The sequence below is a fragment of the Mustela erminea genome, chromosome 1, assembly GCF_009829155.1.
Source record: "Mustela erminea isolate mMusErm1 chromosome 1, mMusErm1.Pri, whole genome shotgun sequence".
NCBI classification, from domain to species: domain Eukaryota; kingdom Metazoa; phylum Chordata; class Mammalia; order Carnivora; family Mustelidae; genus Mustela; species Mustela erminea.
In genome coordinates, this window is record NC_045614.1 from 30,295,871 (window position 1) to 30,317,512 (window position 21,642).

Below are 21,642 nucleotides of genomic sequence, written 5' to 3' on the forward strand. Positions count from 1 at the left end.
ACTCAGTAATCAATGGTGTAAGTGAGGCCAGTTTATTTCTCATGGATTTACTAGCGTCGCTGCATAAATAGCCATAATGGAATTGATCCGTTTGGCTGAAGCAGCTTTTATCACATACAAGTGTTTGATGATGACTGTGTTAAACGTTGGCCTTTGATTAGCTGTAGTCCTTCTTGGATACGGAGGTTTTGGAAACCTCATACTTAAAAGATTGAAAACGTGTCATTTTTGACATAAAATTTTTTTTCCACATTAACTGCTTACCTGTGCATCTTACTTACTAGGCAAGTCCTTATCTTGCAGGTATCTTTTCTGTCACTTGGTAGAGTTATGGTTTCCACTGGCACACCCTTTGCGCTCACCTCAGAGACACAAAGAACAATGTGAATAAGCTCCAAAGATTTGAACTTGGACATGGACCTGGGTTGGAATGGCAGCCCAGCCCCTAGGCTCCTGCCGGCATGATCTGGACATATAACTTGACTTCTGCAAGTCTCCTTTTTCTCATCTAAAAAATGGGAATGAAAGTACATAGAAGATTACTGTATAAAACAGAACAAGTATGTGGTGATGGTACTTGGCAGCATGCCCAACATACAGAAAAATACATGATAATGACTGTTACTATTATCAGCTCTTCTTACTACTACCGAGTTGAAACAAGTCTTATGCGCAGCCATCACTGAGAGTCAGCATGGGTATTGCATTCTCTTGGGGAAAATTTAAATTCTTTTTTCTTTTTTTCCTATTATTGTAGTGTTTCCCCTCCCGCAGCCCAAGAGCTATTTCATAGGGTAAATTGGGGGTGGTGCTCATTGTATTAATCCAAAATGGGTTTTCTAAAAACAAAACAAAACAAAAACAAAAATGGGTTTTCTGCAAAAGATTTTAAACAATCACTAATTAATAGAGCAGAAAAGACCTGTCTTCTGGGCAGACCCAGCTCTGAAGAGCATTGTGAGGGTGAGGACATCTGTCTGTATCCCATCAGGGGCCCTGACTGTCCCCAGAGCCGTCTCTTAAGCTGGCTTTCACTGCCTATACTTTATTCTGATTCTGGTTGTAGAAGGTGCCTGACCTCACCTTAGAGCCACACTGTCCTGCGGCCAGCCACCTTCCTTCCTCCCCCTTGCCCCCTCCCGACCCTAGCTCCTGGGAGGAGCGGTTTTCACCCAATGGGCTTGTGTCCGAGTAAATCAGCTCCTCAGACATCCATTCAACAGAGTCTTTAGATGTTCAGGATCCTTGCTGAAAGCAAATGCCTGCTTAAGACTAATTTGTTCCTTACCTGAAAAAGCCGCTCTACCGTGCTAAATCTAATGTCTCCAAATATTTTCAAGTGCCAATTCATATTTTAAGCCAAGCAACTGACAAAAATTTACCTGTAGGCTAGCTTAATCTGATTTTAACATAGTCAGAGACCTAGCCAAAGAAATAAACTTTCTTCGTGAGCACAGATTTCCAAATCTGTCAAAAAAAATGTGCCCCACAGCCAATGTCACATTTCTTTTATTTATTTTTTTTTAAAGATTTGCTAAACGAGCGCCCAGGGAATATGTGTGTGTATGTCTATAGGACAAGGCCAGGGGTTAGAAGAGAGGCACGTTTTTGTGTTTCAGTAAGTAATTTTCCTTGTTATAATAAAAAATCACATCCCTTGTTGGAAATCTGGTTGGTGCCCAAATGCTCCGGGCAAGTGTTTGCAACTCGTGATTATTTATTCCCCAGATCTTTTTAGATGTGCTATGTGTGAATCAGCTCAGCCTGCATTTAAGACTTGAAAAATGTTCTTTAGGATTCCTTAGTATCAAAGCATCCATTAATTACTGAAAGGGTAAGTCAGTGGCTTACTGGAAGTCAGAATCTGCTTGGTTCTTTGTTCTAAAGGGGAGAAAAGGAGTCCTCCCTAGAAAGGAGAACCACTTTTAACGATACCCTTTTAATATCTTGTTGAAAGATAGGCTTTTTTTTTTTTTTGATATAAGTTCTTTCAAAGTGGTCTTTTTCTGATGACATCTGCATTATACTGGAAAATATTCTTGTGTTTCTGGCAGTGATACACTAATTACTGCCTATACATTTTTAATAGTTTAATCTGTCATATTCTGGGAGAGAAGTGATTCTGATTCCAAACAAAACTGAAATGCATGACCAACCACATTATGAAATATGTGGTTTCGTTAAATCCTGTTGTTAATTCAGTCAGAAGAAAATTATTTAGTTCAAACAGAGGAACAGGAGTGCCGAGGTATTATGATTGCATTTCCAAATATGCACAGACCTTACTGTTTGTAGTCAAACCTGCCGCCATATTATGTGATGTTGCCTGATCACCGTCAAAAAAGAAAGTCATGTCCAAATTTGAAATCAGGACGTTGTCATATGCTGTGGCTTTGTTTGCATTCATGGGTCGCACAAAACAGAAATCCACTTGGGTCAGTGTAAACACAAAAGAACAGTTTATCATAAATTTGTAGGCTGGTCTCATAGAATGCAAGAGTACCACTGTAGCAAGAAAGAAGCTAGAAAGTAGACAGAATCCATTCATTCATTCATTCATTCATTCATTTACTTATTTATTTTTCATACTCCGTTTCTGTTTGGCTTCCTGTTTTTTTCCTTTGTATCTTCTGATGTAAATAGATTCTCTCAATTATTGTGTTACATAATGGATCCTGAGCCTTCTTGAGTCCGTGTATTATGGGTTCATTCTGACAGTTCCTTGGGCCTAAGACCAAAGACCCAGGAAAGATAAACTGATTGGTCAAGTTGACTCCAGTGGTACAGGATTGGTCCGGTTGGCTATGACCATGGAATAAGAACAAGATTGTAGGCCTGGACCTGTCCTGTCATTCTCCGTGTGGATGTTTCCAGAGAAAATGGGGCCTGCAGAGTCCCTAAAATGTCCCTTGTCTTGCACACTAAGGACTTTCTCATTTTTACCTCTGAAAGACTCTGTGCCTCCGGGCCAGCATCACATCTCGAGCAATGGTCTTGCAGGAACTGTCTGTGTATCATCTAGACACCGCCTAGCCAGTGTGACTGACACAGGTCTGAGTTAAAGTTTATCTGGGAACTCTACTTATTACTTCATTCCTCCATTTTCACATGCTTCAAATTTGTCTCCTAGAACAGAAGAGAAAGGTATCTATTGTTGAAAGTCTGGCTCATTATCAAAAGGCGACCAAGGGTGTCCTAGCTCCCATTCCCATTCCTAGCACACCCTTAAAAACTGCTAAAACACTGAGTATTATTTATGAACAAGTCAGAATAGCAGCATGTCCTCTGAAGGGAGGCCTGGGTTATTTATTTATTAATTTATCCATCTCCGTTGGAAAACTTACCATCTGGATGCTGTCCACATTTAAAAAACACATAAATTAAAATCCAAGGCAAGTTGACTATAATGTAGATGACCTTCAAACCGCCTCTTATCCCAGACAGCATTTCCTATTCTGATGGCACAGAAGGAGGGGAGAAAAAGGGAAAATGCATGCACACAGATATATCTGTTCTTGTTTGTTTGGTGAGATCAGGTCTTCATTCATAAGACCTTGCATTTACTTTAAACTTTGTATTATAAGTGATGAGTAAATATGAGTTATGAATACCACGCAAGAGTCACGTTCCTAAAATAACACGGTGCCTTTCCTCTTGCCGGGCCCCCTTCCACCTGTCACAAGGCATTGTCCAATCTGATCTTCCAACTTGCATTTTCTGGCTCTGCTTGAATGACTTCATAAATTGCTTTCAAGATTACCCTTACGTTCTCTTAGAGGATATGGGTTAGATGCGTAAATATATTGTTTACAATTTGCCTTTATCATTTGTGTATTCTGAGTTATTCAAGTTTTAAATTACTTGAGGCTTTTAGTGAAATCATGTGTGTCTGAACACAGGTTTAACTTGGGTGCAGAAACACGTGCTGTGTATGTATACACACAGTTCTAAAACAATGGAAACATTTTCCCTTCTTTAAAACTTAAGTCATCTTCTGCATTTCTTTTATCTAAATCTATTTTGGAACATTACCCCCTCCCCCCAAAAAAAGTTTAGTTTATTAAAAGTATGTTTTTGTTGATACTGACATTTATGTAGTGACCTGATATCAAACTGTCAAAATCCTCATAGATGAGTTGCTCATAAAAATATTCTAATTGAAAGAGTGCTTTAGGGAATTCAAGGCAGGTAGGGAGACAAAATATACATAAGACTAATTAGTATTTTTTAATAGATGGGTACAACATTTCTATAAATTAAAACTTTCAGCCTAGGGATTTATTGTATGATTGTGGTAAGCGGGTATTAGTCAGCTTCAGCATGTTTCGTACTTACGGGTAAAGGGAATCAGGCTTTTACTGGAAATGGCATCACTGATCCATCAGTGGACTTTCAAATGAGTACCAAGGCATGAATCTGAGAGTGGTGGGGGTTTCATAAATCATAAAGTCCAGTTTGGGATGCAAAATGTGCTCAGGAGCAGCTAATGAACAGCAAACAGTATGAAATGAAACTGTTGAGTTGCAGACAAATCCAAGGATATGACGTGAGTGTCTCTAATGGGATTAGTGGTGCAACAACCTGAACGAGATAGAAACTTGTCATTAACTTCATTTGGGATGAAGGCTGACTCATCTCTGGACTAGGGTAGGAATTTAGTCTGACCCTCCTGCCCCCCGCCACTGTAACAGTCAACAAAGGGGTATAGAGCACTGACGATACCAGTCTCCGTGCTAGGTGAACAAAGTGGAACTAGTGCTCTAATTTCGGTCAAAGGACAACAGGTGACCTACAGGCTATGGGGAGAAAAGCAAGATGAGTGATTTATCTGGCTTCCTGAGAGGAGTTACAGACTCTCCGAAACCTGAAGAATGTGGAAGAATTGGATGGGGGAGCCTGGGGAACCGTGTGTTTCAGGCAAAGGGGACAACATGTTAGGACCCGGAGACTAGGGAGCAAATGGCACATTTGAGGAAAAAGGTCCAGGACAGCTAATAGACAGAGTGAAAGTGTAATAGAGGAGACTGGAGTTGGGGATAGTAGTGAGTTTGTATTCTATCCTAAGGGAAATGAGAATCCCTTGAAGTGTCCTGAAGAAGGAGAGCAAGGTGATCAGAGTTCTCTGTTAGATAGTGACTGGGACTGTGATAAGGATGGGGATGGATTAAGGCAGCCTGCAGCCTGAGATCACCTTGGGAGGCTCCCACAGTAATACAGGCAAGTGATGATGGTTACTTACCTAGATCTGACTGGAGGCAAGGGCCAGGGAAGGAAGTGAACCACTTTGAGGGATAGCTAGGAAATGAGACTAATAAGGCTTGGTGTGGGTTGTGGAGAGCAGACGGAGAGATGATGTGAAGGGTTTTGGTTTGCACAACTGGATCCAAGGTCGTGCTGCCCTGAGACAGTGTGCCCTGTGGAAGGCCCTAAGATTCATTCTGTTGTAGACAAACAAGGGCATATCCGGGCAGGGGTGGGGGGGTGGGGAGATGTCTCAGAAACCAATTGGTGAGATGGATCTACCACTGGGGAGACAAGTCAGAACTGGAAATGAAGATTCAAGAAGTGTTCACTCACATGCCTGCACAAATTAATGCCTTAGTGTGAATGGAAGTGAGCAGGGCCAGTGCCGTTGAGTGAAAACAGGTGATCATGAGCCGTGAGTGACATTGGCCTTTAGGAGACACCTGGGGTAAGAAGGCTCTGCTAAGAAGATCAAGGTGAAATAGTCCCAGAAGTCAAAGGGAAACCTGTGTTCCCAAGGGCAGGGACACACTTGTTTTGAGGAGGAGGAGATGAACCATGAGAGACTGTGGACTCTAAGAAATTCCGAGGGTCTTAGAGGAGTGGGGGGGGGTGAGCCTGGTGGGGGAAATTAAGGAAGGCACATATTGCATGGAGCACTGGGTGTATATGTAAACAATGAATCTTGGATCACTACATCAAAAACTAATGACGTACTGTATGGTGACTAACATAACACAATTAAAAACAAAAAAAAGAAGGAGGAGCCAAGAGGGTCATGTGTTCCCTTCAGAGCCACATGGGGATAAGGGCTGCGATGGAATTCAACTACAAGAAAACTTCTTGGTGACCATTTCCGAAGCGGTTGCCTTAGATTTAATCAAGATGGACTTAAGTAGAAATATTCAACACCCCATTTGCTGAACAAACCTGAATACTGAATACTCTGTTAGAGGAGATTCCGAAGTTTCCAGTGGCTAACCTAGCGGCACCCTTAGACCCTTTGTGGCCAGGAAGGAACGGAACAACTGGATTTTATTGAAAAGCATTCCAATTTTAGAGAAGTATTGAAGGAAGGAGGGAAGCAACAAATCTGATTTAGTGAAGACATTTTCCTTGACAGCAAGATTTACTCCCGGGTTATAAATTTGCCATGATCGAGACTAAAATGCAGTGAAAGTTAAATTTCACCTATATCTCATTCAACGCCTAACGTGATTTAAATGACAAGATTTCAGAAGTGACATGTAGCCTTGGATCTAAATATATTTTTTATGGCTGGAAATTTTAATTTCAGATCAGTGAAAAATCATGACGCCTCTTCATGTATAAGAGACTTAGAGTGGAGTGTGAGGCCGGTGCAGATGGTTTTGTCAGGCAGAACTATTAATGCTAAAGGGAATCAGATGGCAGAATTTGCACAGGCTTATCTATAAATTCGCTCCTGCAAGATAATATTGAAATGGTTGAATGACCGACCTAGTTCTAAGATAGAGACGCGATGAGTTCATCTTGTTTTAATCTCACATTGGATGTTCAATTTGCCTGTGACATGCTCACATAGACATCCTATAAAAGTATTACGTGTGCATGACCCCCACTCCTGCCTCCCACCCCCAGCCACCACTGGGAATACTCTTTCCCTTCCTTCTCCACTTGTTTTAGTGACCCTTTTCCTTTAAATGGCCTTGTCTTTCCTGCCCCAGGACTTTTGGACCTACTCTCTTGGCTTGTCCTACTTCTCAACAGACTTCTCTTTTTATATAGTTTCAGCGCACATGCTGAGGAAGGGAGGAAATCTTCCTTGCTGAGATCGAGGGTCCCTGCTCTGTAGTCTTATTGTCGTCTGTACTTTTTTGAGTGAATGCAAATTAGGGAGGGACAGAAGAAAGGAAAGAGTTTGGGAAAACCACCACTTTGACCACTCTTGAGATTTCCAGTGAACATTCTTGTTAAAGGAGGATTCTCCCAGAGAAAATGATGGCCCAAGCTAGTGTTTATTGAGGACTTGTTATGTGCCAGGCATGTGGATTGTTTGAATTCTCACAGGAACCTTCTGAGGTCAGCACTGTCTTCATGCACATCACAAGAAGAAACTAAGACAGAGAGTAAGTTAAGTCACCAGCCCAGGTCCCCCAGCTAGTAAGTGCAGTGTGTGGTGTGGATGCAGTTCAGCCTCTGAACTGGCTGTCCAGTTGGACAACGTCCTCTGGGAGCTTCAGTGGTGGATGTGGAGTCTTGAAAGGCAGCGGCTCAAAGCAGAGTGCTGAGTCTCCTGCTAGGATGTCTTTTCAGACCTCTCTTGGCTGAACTTCCTAGTTTGTCAGTTACACATATTTTGTGTAGATATCCATTAAGCTTCTTAACAGCTTGTGTAGTTTTCTCTCTTCTGATAGTGACCAGGCTAGTCCAGGGATGCAGGGAAAGGCATTTTGGCAGCAGCTAATCAGCAGTCCCTCCCCACAAAGGAAGTTTAAAAGTATCTCCCCCAGCAGAAGAAAACAATGAATGATTTACAAATATGTAAAATCAACGCTGTGGTTTTGCTGGGTTTTCCCGGTGATCTTCTGTGGTGGGCTTGGCCTCCACAGCATCCTATTGCTGGAAATGCTGTTTTGATAAATGTAATGGGAGCAATCTGACTCTATTACTTTTAAATTAACTTAGTCTGTGTGGCTGTCCTCATCCGTAGCTCCTTTTTTGGGGACCAGGACTGCTTCGTGTTGATTCGGGTGATGGATGAGAATATTAAGCGTTCCAATACAGAGTGGAAACCCTATGTTGTGGGCTCCTCCCAGGCAGGCCCCCAGCCCCTGACTAAGTTAGTGCCACCAGATCAGAACAGCAAAAACCCAGGGGCAAATTGAAAGTTGAAATCTGAACATCAGAGTTCTGCTTAGAGCTTGAAAACGGCACTGCATTCAGACCTGCATTTTGAAGACTGTTTTACTGACAAGTCAAAGCTAAAAGAGAGTGAAATGAATCCCTGGTCATCAGAAAAGATGTTCTTTCCCAAAAAAAGAAAAAAAGAACAAAAAACAAAAAAACTTTGCAGTACCTGGAAACAGGGAGGTAGTTCCCTGAAACATAAAAGCCAATCAAAAGGGTTGTAGTTTGACTTTCATGCCCTGACAGATAGACAGGGTGGGGTGAGAAGGTGTATATTTCCTCCAGGACATTTCGGAGTAATTATAACAATAATGCATTAAAATGTCAGTCAGGGAATGATTAATTGAGTTTGCCCTCATTTTTCTCATATATTTGCTTTTGGTCCTGTCTTCACTATCCTCTGTTTAAAAAAAAAAAAAAAATGCAAGTATTTCTATGCTGCTTAGTCCCCGGCACTCTCTCTGAAGTCCTTTATTACTACAAAGTGACATATATGAAACCTTGCCACTGACATTCATAGACTTCTAATCCTACCCCTTCCATTGCTTTAATGCTCTGGCTTTCAGCATAAAAAGCCAGCATATTGAAAACCACAGAAAATTTCTGATTATGACAATGACATTTATCATTCTCTAATGGAGGAGCTATAAGCTTCTAGGCAGAAAGTTGGCGGGCACATCTCATGCAAATTCCTCATTCTAAATGCAGTGCTCACCAAGAGTAGCCGTTCTCTCCAGCACTGGAAACTGTGTCATCTCACATCATGATAGGTGCCTGTCTGACCATTGATGGGAACACCGTTAACTTTTAACTCTAGGTTTTAGGGATGAAGAATCGATGTTCTGTTAATTCAGTGCTATGTCCCACATGTTATGAAATGCTTTCTATGCGCCAGGTGCTCTCTATATACCTGGGATCTATCAGTGAGTAGACAAGAATTCTTATCATCAAGATACTTGCATTCTAACAAGGAGTAAGCAGACCAGAAAAACATGGTAAAGTATCATATGCTAGAAGGTTGAAAAGTGCTCTGGGAAAAAGAATGTGCATTATCATTTGGGCCAGGGATTTATTGGGGATCAGGAGTGACAACTTCATAGGCCTCATGAAGAAAGTGACATTGAAATAAAGCCTTTTTAAGGGGGTGAGCCTGACCTGGGGTATCTCAGAGCTCTCCCAGGAAGGAGTTCCAGATTAGGTCGGGGGAAAAAAAATCCATGTTGGAGAATATTAAATCCTGGGTTGCTGGAACCTAAAAATCCTTCCCCTTTTGTCTAACCAATTTCTAAGTCCTCTTTCCTTCTATCTAAGCCCCCGGCAATATTTGAGGACAGTGGCCAACCCTCCTGTCACTTCTCACTTCAAGGGGAATTGGATGAAACTGGGAGACCTCAGAATGTGACATTTGTGTATGATGCTTCCATTGTGTCCTGAGATCCATTGTAGAGTTAAATAAATGGAGGGTGTTGGCTTCAGGCATGCTTTTGCCTCACTTTTATTGGCGTTCACTGTGATTCACTGACCTGATTCAGTTCTAATGGCTCACTTATATATGCAACTTCATAGGAAGGGAAAAGATAAAAATGTCCCCAGAGCAATTTTACTGAGATTTTAGTCCAAAAAGAAACAGTGTAAATAAACAGCAAGGAAAGCAGTAGCTAAGGCAGTGTGCTGCAGAGCAAGGCAGAAGACAAATGCTGGGTAATTTGTACTATCCTCTGATTAAATGGCCATGAGCAAATCATCGGGGCCTCCGGGGCACTCTCCATTCCTCCTTGTTGTGGCCGTGGGACGGCGCGTGCATGGGCATAGCTGTGACCTCAGATAACTCAATGCTTAATTGCCACCCCTCCCCCCACAGTACCACACACGTAGCATTCCCTCATGTACAGACACCAGTAATGGTAATTATTCAATGATAATAATCTTTCTGGGCATTATCTAATCTCACAATAACTTTATTAGGGAAGTGCTTTTTTAGGTCCTCACTCTACAGATGTGGAAATGGAGGCCATGCGTCGCTAAATTAGCAATGCCTGTCAACCCACAGCCAGTTAAATGAAGGGTCAGGATGGGCACCCAGGCATTCTGACCCCAGGGCTCATGCAAGAATATATCCAGTTATATCCAGATACATCCTTTATGTTGGTTTGGTGCCAGGTTATAGGGCTGATGGAGTTTGACTCTTGATATTGTAAGGGAGTATCTCGAAGACTCACGTCTTGACTTTAATATGCCTCTCCTTGCCCACATGCCCTCTGTACTTGGATTTCTTCTTTCTCACCTGGAGAGTTTATGCCTGTTGATAAAGTAGGTCGCCCCTACCTCCCACTTCTTTGGTGCTTCTGGGAAATTCAGGAATATGAACACACCTGTAGAAGGACCAGTGTCTGGTTTTTATTACAGCCACTGGCCTGCTTGGCAGGGAAGGTGCTATGCTCTCTAAGTAATTTTGCCTTCATCCATATAATAAAGCAACAGTATTTATTGAGGGCATAATATATGCTCCAGAACAGGGATGCTCGAACTCAACACTACTCAAATTTTGGACCAAGTAATTCTGTGTTGTGGGGCTGTGCTGTGATTTGTAGGATGTTTAGGAGCATCTCTGACCTCTCTTCATTAGATGCCAGGAGTACCTCCTCCCACCTTTGGACAGATACTGCTAAATGTTTTTTGCGGGGCAAGATGGCCTCCATTTGAGAACCTCTGGTCTAGATGCTCAGATTACATAGACTTGTTCTCATGCGCTCAAATCAGACTCTTCATCTCTAGTCAAATTTCCAATCCATCTAGCATTTCCCAGCTGTGGCTGAATGATTTAGTTAGCCTGGGCTGCGTAACAGAATACCAGTGACTGAGTGGGTTCAACAACAGAAATTTATTTCTCACCATTCCAGAGGCTGGAAGGCCAAGATTAAGGGGTGGGGAAGGTAGGTTCCATGTTGAGGCCTCTTCTCTTGCTCCCTTCTTTCTGCCCTAGGAGAGAGAGAGAGAGCTCTCTGCTGTTTTTGTGTAAGGGTGCTAATCCCATCTGAGGGCCCCATACTCTTAATTATTTCCCAAAGGCTCCATCTCCAAAAACTGTCACAGCGGTAGTTATGGCTTCAACATAAGAATTTTTGAAGGGATACAGCCTTTCAGTCTATAGCACTGAGCCTTGATGTGTTGGAGCAATAGAGAGGGTTAAGTCAAAAGACAAAAGTTCCTCCCCTTCCAGCTTAACCTTTCTTAGCCTCTTTCTTGACTTGCTAAATAGAGATAAAACTCTGTGGGTTCGGTTTGGAGATTAAAAGAACCATTCTGTCCCCAGATGTGTAATTTTTAAAAGAAAAGAGATTTTTGTTTTTTCTTTTTCTCCACAAGTCTGTCTCACCACACATACCCTACTTGGTGATACAGGACTATCTTCAAAGGTGGAAAAACACACTGAAAGTGAAGTTTGTAGTAGGGTGGTGTAGTTTCTGTAGAGCAGTTGGTTAAATGTGTTATAATTTACCCAGCGAATAATTATGCTTTAATACTTTGTCACCGGAATTGTCACAGCTGAAATGAGGCAAAAGTACATGTATGGGGATACATTTATCTATAGGTAGACCTAGATCTAGATCGATATATATATATATATATATATATATTTTTTTTTTTCTTTTAAAGAGTAGAGTTGTTTATGTGTACAACTTAAGTAAAACAAAATTTTATAAGCTAGTAAGAAACTTCTGGAAAGTTCCTTGCCATAAAGAATCAGTGTTTTTATGCAATAAGGGGGAAAAATTTCTTTTCCTTTAATGAAATCATGGAAACAAGATGAGTAATAGCCATGTGAAAGCATAGAAGGTTTTCCAAATACTTTGCTGTTTGTCCCACATTTTGCTTCTCTCAAGGCGAATCATAATCAGGTACACAGATTTGATCTTCAGATCAATTTTGGAGTAGATCTGAAGAGAGTTTATGCACGGAGCTATTATTTACCATTCCAAGAAATTAATTTCAGGGATTCTAGAAACAAATGTGGCTATGTGTTAAATTGATTTCAGAATCTATTTGGGGTGATGGTCTTTGTGGGGACTTCTCCAGCTGGTGATCCTTAAATGTCCTTGATACAGAGTCCCCGTCTACTACCATCACAGCTGTAAACACTTGGTGCCTTTGCTTTGTAACAATTGTAGCACTTGCCTTTCCCCCCCAGCATTAGAGCAGTGCTAGTCATTAAGTATGTTTAATAAAAAATACCTTCTCAGACTCCGAGTGACTCTATGTGTTAAATATTTTAAAAAGTTATTCCACTCAGTGAGACACTCTTGACATTAAATAGATTTAATAAGAAATTGTTGGTTTCTGATGGTTTTCAGTGTTAAGTATTTTTTATAGGTAGTTACTTTTCCAGCTGACAACCAGCTCCAAGTGTTTAATATTTAAAAAGTTGCTTTTATAGCTGCTTGGTGCATCCGTGTATAAAACATAACATGAGGATTGCCTCTAAATTTTGAAAGACTCCTAATGAACATAAGAAGAAAGTGTTTTCATTTTCGAGCGTATTTATATTTTATACACCAAAGTGGATTCCAAGTTTCACAAATTAGAGACAATTTCCCCCCCAAATATCAGTTTTAATGGCTTGGAAGACACCAGACACAAAGGCACAATTGAAGAAATGTATTTATCTAGCATTGAGCACTGATGGGGAATGTGTTGTGAGTAATGATTAAGACATATAATTTTGTTTCCCATGGAAGCTCTCTGAGACGTTACAGATAAGTCAATTTGCCTTCTCTGAGTTTATGTGAAGTTGTACGTGGTTCCCATGAGTGGAGTTTTGAAGTGGAACACAGGGTAGCGAAGTTCAGGAATTCAGAGCTTGGGCAGCAACATTGGGTAGGAATGAGTCCACACCTCAATTTGTGTTGTGAAAGAGCTCCAGCTTGGGCCTCTGGAGTTTTTCTCTCCTAAAGCCACCGTGTGCCCTCAGCATGTGCAGTAGCTTTGATAATCTTGCCGACTCTGATCGTATGCCTTGCTCAGGCTAAGCTTTGGGGTTGACACGCTGCAGGGACAGATAGAAAGATTAGGCTGAGGTGATGATGATCAGCACCACTGTGATCTTTGAGGCTGGCCCTGCCCACTTGGCTTAGTCAGTCTGGGTCAAGATGCATAACCTTTCATTAGACCATTTTCTTCCTATATAAAATGTAGATAGTAATATCTGATTCTTGTGATTGTCTTGTGAATTAATGAGCTAATGTATATGGAAGTTTCCTGCTCAGCATCCACACTATATTTGGTATCCCTGAACTCTTTACTACTGCTCTGTGTGTGTGTGCACGCACACACACACACACATGCCAAGGAACAGCAGAGTTCCTTCTCTGCAGCATTGTTTCTCCAAGGATTAACTTGGAGACTTAGAAGCCTACTGGGATGCCAGATTTGATAAGGCCAGGACACAAAAGGTTGTTACTTCTCTTACAGCGTTTGACGAACACCAGCATATTTTCCCGGTGTGTGAGCTGTTGTGGTCAAAGTTGAGATGATACCATACATGAGTTCTAGAAACATAGGACTCTCAGTCTGATACTGACAAAGCGAGAAGTTTGTCCTTGGATTCCTTCCCCTTTGTAATGCAAGGGGATTCTCCAAAATAAACCTTCAGATAAAACCTATGACCCCTTACTTGCAATATCCATATTTCTCCCACTGTGCTTAGAAATCACCTATTGGCCTTTCCTCCCAACATCTGCCATTCTAGGAGAATTTCCTGGATTAAAGTGGTGAACTAAAAAAAATTTCTCATTTCTGCCTGCAAATTCTTCCACTAGACCTTTTTGCCCAGATATGGTCATGGTGGTGATGGTGATGCTGCTGATTTTGGTGATAGAGATATTAGGTGTTCATAGTAGTGGTGGGAGTGATGATGATGGAGGTGGTCCTAAGGATGACTTTGGTGATGATGGTAGCTCCCTTGTGTTTACTGTTAACCATGTGATAGCCTTCAGGGCTAAGTACTTTCCCTTCCTTACCTCATGTAACCCTCTTCTTAATTCCCTATTATCATCATCCCTCTTAAATGGGCAGATTTTAGTTGACCCAGGACTTTAACCCAGGAAATGGCATGTGAATCCAGAGGTCAGAATTCAGACCTGCCTTAGCTGCTTTGAAGGTGGGATTCAAGTGACCTCATGCGTTCAGCACATGTCCCACGGTGGTTCACCGTCCATGCTTTAAAGACCTGTGATTTCTACAATACGGCCTTCTTGGGCTGAAACTCTTGCCGTATTTAAACGTTCTGATCATCTAACAGTTATTCCAGACCTCATGCTCTCTTTCTAGACTCCTGGGCCCTAAGACTGATGTTTCTTTGCCTGAAATTTTCTTCCCCCTGCTCTCCCACCCCATGTGGCCAATCTTTGCTGTTAATTTTCCTCCGCCTCTCAACTTAGTTGCTTTATTCTAGAAACCTTTAGACCTCCAGCTACCTTCTCAGGTGCCTCTTTGAGGTGTTCCGGGGTCACCCTCTCTCTTACATAGGCTCTGTCACAAGGTGCTTGTTTCCTCCTGGTCTTTCTCTTGAGACCCATGAGCTTCCTGGAGATGTTAACTCTTGTGGTCCCATTCATCCCTGTGTGTTCAGCATTTAGTGTTTGCCTTGGCACAAGGAAGGTGCTAGGTAAGTATTAGTCACCTTGAATGAAGTCACGCCATGTTTGCATCTCTGAACCACATCAAGGAGCTTAGGATAAGGAGTTAACGTTGTGACATTTTATCATAGGCCCACAATGTAAAAGGGTCAAATTCTTTACTCAAGTACAGTTAACCAAGACATAGTAAAAATAAATTTCCAGGATTCTTCAGGGTATACTTTTTTGTCATTGAGTAACAGGTGTCAAGGAGGTTATTAGGGTAATGGGGGTAATAAGTTCATCAGTTTGAAATTTTCATTTTTAGCAGACAGAAGGCATATGGAAAGGCAAAACTCATTTTCCTCCTCTGTTTAATTTGATCACATAAGATTATCTCGACAAATACAAGGAAGCCCACTATGTTTTTTCATTAGGCTTCTATATTTATTTTGTAGAATCAACGCTATAGGTACACCTTCAGCATTTTGCCTTCCAAAATGCAATATTGTTTATTTTCATATCCTATTTTCTCTCTCCAGCAGCACACATCAAGACTTTTTAAATCAACATTCAATTATCACCAAATGACTTTTCTGCCTATCCCAGAATGATTTTAATGTGGAGGTGTTTATTTTATTAAAGAATTTTTATATCTGCCTTGGGATAATGCAATTAGAATTCGTTCTCTTATGCAATCACTACAGAACCCTTTGCAGGAGAGAATAAAGAAACACAACAGGGAAGAAACATGGTTTTGTTTTACTTTCAAAGGACAGATAAGATTGTCCTGTGCTTTGAAAGGTCTTTTCGGCCCTCTGTTGAAAATTCAGCAACTTGGGGAACTCTCATGTGTGTAGAATTTAGGGCATCTTGATTTCGGTGTAGAAAAACAAGCTTACGTCAGGGCTTAGTTTTATTTCTAAAGTTCTGCCAGTCTTATTATCAGAAACATGATAGCCTCTCGTAGTTTCCAAAAAAGTAAAAAAAAAAAAAAGACCCAACTCCCATCCAAGGGGTGATATGATTTATTTAGAAAGTACATGAAAGAGAAAACAAAATTATCGGTGAAATGCAGTTTTGAAATCTCTGTCAGAGCCCATCAGAAAACAGGGCAGCCTTTCGAAAATCATAGTAGGCTAGTGTGCACATGGTTAATGTATACAAAGAGCTAAAAGCAACACTGAAGATTAAGGTGGGAAATTTTCACTTTTCTTGGGTAAGACATTTGTGGGGGCTAGTAATCCATTCCCAGGGGTAATGGGGCCAGCACCATCTTACCCAAGCCATGAGTCCCTCTTTCTTTTCTTTGGCTCTCTCTTTGCAACCTGTGAGAGTGACTATCACATTTCAAATGCTGCTCCTTTTCAGAGGCAGGATGACCAGAATCTCATTATGAATGCAGATACTCACCTTTGCTGCTTAGTAGCTGTGCAGTTTAGGGAGCAAATCGCATAACCTCTCTGTGGTCAGTTTCCCCATCTTTAAAGTTAATAGTGATGCTGTCCTCTGGAGATGATTGTAGGATGAAGTGAGCTGTGACATTGCCAACAGTTAGTTCAGGGCCAGCCACACAGTAAATACTCCTGAAATCTTAACTGTGGCTATTCATAAAGAATAAAAATAATCAATAACATATATTATGCAGCCATATTGTTATTATTGTTAATATCCTTCTAATCTCAGATATGTGACTGTGGAGCCCAAATGCCAACTCTTCCATTAAGCTTTCCCTCGTCACTCATTGGAATTAATTACCCTTCTGTATTCTTATTTACTTTTTCCTGTATGTTTATTATAGCCCTTAATACTTAATGGATTTTATTATGTATGTCCTGGAAACTTGGGATCATTTCTTACCCATCCTTTTAATCAAGACTGAGCAAAGTAATTTATTTTAAATTAAACAGCATGGTGATAGAGGAGAGGATAAAAGAGTATGACCTGGATGAGTGTTTTAATTTGCTTTCATTGCAAGAATGGGGAGGGAGCGGTGTTGGGGGTGAGGGCAGCCGTTTCGTGAAACCCTCAAGAGTTGTCCCAGAACGCTACCTTGATTCTTAGCTGTGTGTTTGAATGTTAGCTTTCAAATGATGCAAACTCTGACTTAGGTTGAATATTCGTTATCCAATTCAGGAAGAAGTTTCCCCAGATGGAAAGCCTTGAATTATTTATGCAGTGTTTATCTCTGAGTTTACTTCCCATCACAACCAATTAAGGCTATTTGGTTTCATTAAAAATAGCATTTTCTCATTTGGGAAAACATTTATCTGAAGGAAATTTAAATTTACCCACTTGGAGGCTCCAACGCTGGTGTCGGGTTAGCTGTACAGCCCTTAGCCAAGAAACAGAAAAGGAAACTGATAGGTTTCTCTCCTCAGTGGAGTTTTTTATTCCTTTTAATTCTTCAAAAGACAAGAATTATGTAGTGTCCAACCTCGTTTTGTCCAGTTTTTAGATATGAATCTCTGCAAGTCAGAAAGCATATAAATGGCGCCTGTAGGTAGATTGTGTGCCCCTGAAGGCTGCTGTTCTCTCTATCCTGTCAAGTGTCCTTAGTCATGAGTTGTAATACCTACATACATGGAGAGTGGGGGCAGTCACTCAACCCTTAACCATTGTTCTCCAGTCCTTATCTTGAATAAAATATGTTAAGTCTTCTCTCAGTAGGTCATGACCTATATAACCCATGGTTCTGAGCTCCCTGCTACTCCCAAACCTGGTGGAATTCCACTGAAAATTGTACTTAAGCGTTACCTTTCACAGGGCAAGCTATGCATTCATTCATAGATGCCGGTTTTTAGAAGATTTACTTATTTATTTTAAAGAGAGAGGGAGCCAGGGGGCGGGGGTTGTGGGTAGAGGGAGAGAAAGAGAGAGCGAATCTCAAGCAGATGCCCCCTGAGCACAGACATGGGGCTCAATCTCATGACCCTTGTATCATGACCTGAGTTGAATCAAGAGTTGGACACTGACGAGCTACCCAGGTGCCCTAATGGATGTCATTTTTTTTTTAAAGATTTTTATTTTTATTTATTCAAGAGAGAGCACAATTGAGAGAGAACGAGAGCACAGAGGTAGAGTGGGAGGGAGAAGCAGACTCCCCACCAAGTGGAGAGCCTGATGCGGGGCTTTAACCTAGGAGCTCAAGATCATGACCCAAGCCAAAGACAGATGCCTAACTGACTGAGCCACCCAGGCACCCCTGATAGATACCATTTTTAAAAAAATTTTTATGTTACTTAAATTCAGTTAAGTAACAGAGTTAAATAACTCTGTTATTAATTTCAGAGGTAGAGTTCAGTAATTCATCAATTGCGTATTACACCCAGTGCTCATTACATCACATGCCCTCCCTAATGCCCATCACCCAGTTACCCCAGCCATCCACCTCCCTCCCCTCCAAGAAATTGTTTGTTTGCTATAGTTCAGAGTCTCTTATGGCTTGTCTCCCTCTCAAATTTTGTCTCATTTTATTTTTTCCTCCCTTCCCATATGATCCTCTGTTTTGTTTCTTAGATTCTACATATGATGAAATCATATGATAATTGTCTTTCTCGAATTGACTTAGTTTCACTCAGCATAGTGCTCTCTAGCTCTGTCCACATCGTTGCCTATGATAAGATTTCAATTTTTTGTTGACTGCGTAATATTCCCTTGTATATATTTACCTCATCTTCTTTATCCGTTCATCTGTCAATAGATGTCTGGGCTCTTTCCATAATTTGGCTGTTGTGGGCATTATGGCTGTAAACACTAAGGTGCAGGTGCCCTTTCAGATCACTATGTTTGTATCCTTTGGGTAAGTACCTAGTCGTAGATATTATTTTTGAAATGAGACTCAGTTATATTTGGTTGGCTGAAGTGAGACAAAGGTATAGGGCCAAAGACTGAGTGACCGTTCAGTCAGAGCATCTCAAGGACAGTGTTCTGTCTGTACCACCACAGTCTTGGGTTCTCCATTAGGTGGTTGACTCTGATCAGTGCTCTGTTCCCTTACCTTCCCTACCTGAGATGGTAGTATAAAGCAGCCTTTGCTTCTCTCTGTTGTTATGGAAGGCCATAACTGTCATCTGTGGAATGCTCTGGTTACCTCACCAGAGCACCTACCGTGACAGACCTTCTGTAGAAGGTCAGTTATAACCTGTTAGGTAAGAATGGTATTGGAGCAGTACTTAAAATTGCATGATATTGCTCCTTACCCAAAAGATGTCCTTGTTCATTTGCATCTACTCTGCTCTATCTGTGGTTCGAAGGTACACGCGGGGGTGTGCCCTGCAGGACTCTTTCTGTTTTTCTCTCTTCCATGGGACTGTCCACCTTCCACTGACCTTTTCTCTTTCATGAGGATAGCAGCTATATGTAGTGGGAGACTTAGTTGCACGTAATTAATTTTTTTTTTTTAAACAGGATCTAGGAAAAGAATATCTCACTGTACCTCTTCTGTATCCTTCAACTAACTCAGTACCAAATGACTTAGTGCCTTATGTGTGGGTAGCTCCTGAGCCCATGCTAGACCTCATTACCTGTTCATAGAATCCTTTCCCCTGAGTCTAATAGGATTTCCTAATCCTTCTGGAAGATTAGAGCCAAGCAGCCACCACCAATTAGTCAGTACTCACATGCTACATTAAACCTCTTTGCTATCTTTGATTCAAATTCAACTCTTTTTTCCTGATATTCAGCCTGGGGGAGATTTCTGTCTCTTCCCATTATGTGCTAATTTTTTAAAAAATCAAACTTTCAGAATTCATGTATCACCTTCAATCTGAACTAGTTACATTTCCTCACTAGTCACAGATTTCCCAAAAGTCTCTGTCTATGTCAACTTCACCCCAAAGGGGGGGAAAAATCTTCTGTGTGATTTCATTCAGGGGAAGAATAAAAAAATATTTTGGGAAGATCATCTTTGAGTTTAGCAGGAGATATTTGTTGGTTGTGCAGATTGTTTTGATCCGTCCTCAAAGGATGTTGTAGACCTGCTGTATGCTTTGGGAAAACATGCTGATAATAACCACTACCCTTTATTCCACACTTACTGGGTGCAGGATTGTGTTCTGAGCCAATTATGAACATTATGACATTTAATTCTCATAAATGTGCTAAGTAGGTAATATTAGCATCTAAGTAGGTAAAATTAGCATTAGCATTATGGATGATCTAAGCGGGGCTTGAAGTGGATAATCTGACCATGCTTATATGTGCCAGAGCCCCAAAGAGAGCCCAGAATTAAAACCCCTATCTGCCGGATTTGCATCTTCATCTCGAATTTAAATCCTAGTCTTTCTGTTTAAAATACACTGTCTGACACAACCCCGCCGACTTCTGTCTCATTGCCTTGTGCTGAATGCAGGGATTTATTTGGATTTCTTGTTTCACACGCACAACTTCCTGTATTTACATAGTATCCCTGAATGCCTTGCTCACAGTTTCAGACTTGCATGAAGTTCAAGTTTTTTCTACGCCATTCAGCTGTCACCATATTATAATATGCATTTCCCCTGTCTGTTTAATGCTGGATGTCGATGTTGACTTCCTTAGAGGCAGCACATGCCTCCGGATGGTAGGACCCCTTTGTCCCAGATAGAAATCATTCCAGCAGAAGCCTTTGAATTCATCAGTGCAGTAAGCTTGACTCTTCCTGCCCTTACCACTTTCTCCCCTGCCTTCTTAAAACAGATTTCAGGTTGTGACTTACACGAATGCAAAAAAAAAGAGGGGTGGGGGGGGGAAGCCAGCACGTTATTGAGCTCCAGTCTGCAGTTAAAACAGTGGGATGCATAGCTAATTTCACTCATATTTTTGTAAATGTGCATTAGTAACCTGACACTCCATTAATTACTATATTTCATATTGGGAGGCGAAACTTGCTTTTCTTAGAAGCCTGCTGAAAGTAAGACAATTACCTCTGCAAGCCGCCTCTGAGTGTTTCATATTTAATATAACATGTTAACATAATAATGTTGTTTTATGGAGAATGGAGGGTGAATTATATACTGATGTTAAAAAAGCCTGCTCTAAAAAAGAAAGAAAAGAAGGTGACAATGAATGTTGCTCTTTCTCAGGATTAGAGAAAACACACCCACGTGAGGCAGTGTCTACACGTAAGCCAGAAAAAAACCCAAATCTTGTCAGGGGCAAGTGGGTAATGGGTGTTGTAACCTGCTCATTTGACAACCTATAAAGTTACTGCTACCTGCTTTTGACTCTTAGGGGGACAGGACAGTGTAGAATGTCCCTACATCTCCCAAGATGTTTATATTTTGACCACTAAGTGTAGACAGAATAGCTAGAAGTAAATCCCTCTGTCTGTTCAATGGAAAACTGTAGTAGTTTTTAATCACCTCTTATAAAGTTGAGAGGTAGGAAAAGACTGTAATGTTTTCAACAGGAAGGACAACTTTTGTAAATGCATGTCTTCTTATCACCTTTTTAATTTACCACCTAGTTTCTCTGAGTCCCCGGAAGCCCCTGGAGCACTTGCAGACTTAAATTGAAGGAAAATGTTGTAGTCCTTTATTCTCCATCTCCAATCATGCAAGTTACCAGCATTACGGAATTGCTGTGTCATCACATTTTATTTGATCTGTAAAGGTGAACATGTTCTTTTTCCCCTCCTGCAAGGAACAAAGCCAGAGAATATGTATAATTCAAAAACTGGTCCAGTGAAGGCACATAACTTTCATTTAATTAAAGTCTCTGAGTAAAGGAAGTTTGAGATAAGCTTGAACAAGTGGCCCACTGCCTGTTTTTCTCTCTCTCTCTGGCCTTTTCAGAAGGGATACAATGTAGAACTGAATTGTTATGAACTGAATGAGGAAATAGAGAAAAAGGAGAAATGACTTTGATATAAATTTGAAGTTGATAACCTTGAAAAACAGTGTGAAAAAGCAAA

General features: G+C 41.0%; 1 protein-coding gene and 1 long non-coding RNA gene across 6 annotated transcripts in view; one reads left to right on the forward strand and one right to left on the reverse strand.

Moving 5' to 3' along the window:
* PTPRG (protein tyrosine phosphatase receptor type G) overlaps window positions 1–21,642 on the forward strand; it is a 699,794-nt gene that overhangs the window by 442,745 nt on the left and 235,407 nt on the right. The gene's annotated exons all lie outside the window — the stretch shown is intronic.
* Window positions 12,807–18,779, reverse strand: LOC116599464. Its single transcript, XR_004289387.1, has 3 exons — window positions 18,757–18,779; window positions 16,161–16,351; window positions 12,807–13,177 (listed from the first exon to the last, which is right to left on the reverse strand). It is a non-coding gene; the product is annotated as an uncharacterized LOC116599464 (long non-coding RNA).